At 27.1% G+C, this 3,097-nt stretch overlaps 1 long non-coding RNA gene across 1 annotated transcript; it reads left to right on the top strand.

Moving 5' to 3' along the window:
- Nucleotides 1-934: 934 nt before the first annotated feature.
- LOC126909453 (uncharacterized) lies at nt 935-2,677 on the top strand. Its single transcript, XR_007705041.1, has 2 exons — nt 935-1,022; nt 2,629-2,677. It is a non-coding gene; the product is annotated as an uncharacterized LOC126909453 (long non-coding RNA).
- Nucleotides 2,678-3,097: the final 420 nt, after the last annotated feature.

Genomic DNA, 3,097 nt, shown 5'->3' on the forward strand with positions numbered 1-3,097 from the left:
AGAAAGAATACGATTTTTCAAAAAGCTTTTATTTATTTTACATTTTTATAATAAGAAAATAATTCCTTAGATCTGTTTTAATTTTGTCATACTTATGGTACATAATCAGTTTCAACTATTTTATATGCTTATTCCTCTAAAGAAGTATTAATTTAAGGACCACAGACATTTTTAGTAAGATTCATTGTTTTGCTTAAGTATAAAGCAAACTCGAGATAAAAATTAAACGCTTAAATACTATAGATTAAAGGATTTCTAGTGTTTTGAAAAAGTATGTTTTAATTGCTTAGATAAGTATTTATTGATAAAATAAATATTTTTTTTAAAAGAAAGGAGCGATTTTAAACTAGACGTCTTTTGATGAAGTATAATTATTTAAAGATCTTTTGTTGCCGAGTAATCTTCAGATAAGTGAAATAAAAATTTGTCGTATAGGTAGCTCTACTAAAAAAAAAAAAATAGTTTGATGACCTTTAGCTATAGACAGAATTCACGAAGAGTAGGAAGTACTATCGAGGCGTAACGAATGTAATAAATTCATTTGTGTAAAGATTGTTGGGGAGATTTTATAAATATTTTTAGTGCGGAAGGAAGAGCTATTAGAAAAACGATTTGAAGATTTATCTCGACGGATTCTCTCTTTTGATACTATCTAAACAATCGTGATACCGATGGATTTTGTCATACATAAAGTCTCTGTTTATATTTAAACGAAAATACTTACGAAATAATTGCGTATATTTATTCTTAAAAAGCAATAAAATATATATATATTGTATTTACAATTAGTATGAAAACTGTGTCGATCATGACCTGCTGTCAATTACTAAAGAATTATATAATATACATATTATAAAACCGTCAATAGATTTGTACAAATTATACTATTAGCATTAAACAGAAAATAATTTAACGAATGTATTATCTTTTATTTTACAGGATGCTGTTTTGTCACGTATTTCACGCGTAAGGCTGCGTTGGACGCTCAGAATGCTTTACACAACATCAAAACGTTACCAGGAGTAAGAATTTGCACATTATTTTCATTTAAAATGGACATTAATTTTCCAAAACGGTCTATTTTTCTTTTGTTCGTCTTTCTTACAAGATAATGTAATGCGCATTATAATTTCTCATATATTTGTGTGATGTATTAATATTGTTTATTGTTGAATTATCATTTTTCCTTACTTTTCATTTCTCTTCTAAATCCTACGCAATTCTCTGCGGAAAATTAAAACTTTTAATTCTCTGGCTGCGATATCTATGCCCTTAAATTCCAAACAATTTTAAATCAATTAAAGGAAGATTAATTACGCTTTTCGTGGCTGCGAAAACTTTCATGTTAGAGGGGACACCGTTAATGCTGGAATTATATTGTTTTTGTAATTTTTGAAGCTCAACCGACCGGAAACACAAAAACTGGTCGATAAATAAAGTTGGATGATAAAAATTTATCAAAACAAAACTTGAAATTTTCGTTGACTGTTGTATAACGAAAGTAGTTATTCTTGCCCATACCTTACGTTGAACCCATATGTACGGAGAACATTAAAGTGTAATAAATTATACAAAAAAGGGCCAAAAATTAGCATATAACCTAGAAAAACTTACTATAATGTAGACGAAAGTTTCTCGATTACTACATAAATCGTCGTTAAATGATTTCGTCATTTAACATTGAGAATTGCAGGTGGATCACAGTATTATGGTAACCAGCAAAAAAAATTTTATTTGAACAAAATTTGAATAAGTAGAATTATATTTATAACAGCTATAGTATTTAGAAACATTTTAGTGGTATCAAAATAATCTCCATGAAAATATAAATAAGCCAAGTACTATTGGATTAAAAATTAATTATTTTTTATGTTTTACAACTTTTATAAAATATTATTTAAATCAACAATTTAGTAAATAAATATTTTTATGGATTAAATCGAATAAAATTAATATATTTTGACGTTGGTCTAATAAAATGACGAATAAATCATTTTTTTAGATGTTTTTAGAATAGTTAAATCCCATTCGAAATATTTGCCAGTTTTGTAGATTCTTTCTCAGTACTTTCAATATATTTATATACATCCCGGTACATTGTTGTTATATCTAGCCACAATTCAATTATTATACTCTACTGACGGTTTTCTCCGCTTATTTTGTTGGAGCTTTACTCCTTTGAGAGTTACCAGTCTCAATCGCACATGGTACTTTTTTTAAAGAAAAAACAATGGTTGTATGTATAAGTTCCCAAGAGAAATAATACAGTCAAAACGAGAAATAAATAAACGTTGATAAAGCCAATGGAATGATTGATATTAGAAACTTGTTAATTTTACCACGTGTATACATATTTTGCATTTACGTTTGCAACTTTTCTTTAATGAACCTACACTGACATGCATTTTAACTATGTATAACATAACTTAACTAAGTATAATTTTAAATAAGCAATATTTTGTACGTAGAAATAATATATTTAATGCTCATTATGATATTTGGTAATGTTAATAATAGAACATGTTACTCGTGTGTACTTGATTATTTTTGTGGTCACAGTGGGATTTAATATTAAGCATTTTGTAATTATTATTAATTGAATTTAATTTCGAAATTTAATCGTTTTAGATGCACCATCCAATTCAAATGAAACCGGCTGACAGCGAAAATCGAAGTGGTAAGTTTTTCTTAATATTATATGTATAGGGATTGAAAATGTAATATAGGTTTATTTGTAGTATCCGACAAATCCCCGTTAATTGATTCCACTTACCCTCCTGAGATACGTTCGTTAAAATCCAATCTAATAGTTTGAACTCTATAAGGCTTAGCTACACTAAATTGGTACACAGATTGAGTAATCATAAGTATCAACAAAAATGTATTCATTTTTAATCAGTTTTAGATTGCGCGCATAAAATAATGTTTTAACTTATTAATTAACACATTTGTAAGTTACAGTATTGATATTTTATTGAACACTGATAGTATTGAATAATAAATTACAAAATTGTAATTCGTTTTCTTGCAATTTCCATAAGGAAAAATATGCACAATAGTAACTTTTACTGTCAAAATTATACTGCAGTTCCTCATT

The sequence above is a fragment of the Daktulosphaira vitifoliae genome, unplaced genomic scaffold (assembly GCF_025091365.1).
Source record: "Daktulosphaira vitifoliae isolate Bord-2020 unplaced genomic scaffold, ASM2509136v1 Scaffold_400, whole genome shotgun sequence".
Classification (NCBI taxonomy): domain Eukaryota; kingdom Metazoa; phylum Arthropoda; class Insecta; order Hemiptera; family Phylloxeridae; genus Daktulosphaira; species Daktulosphaira vitifoliae.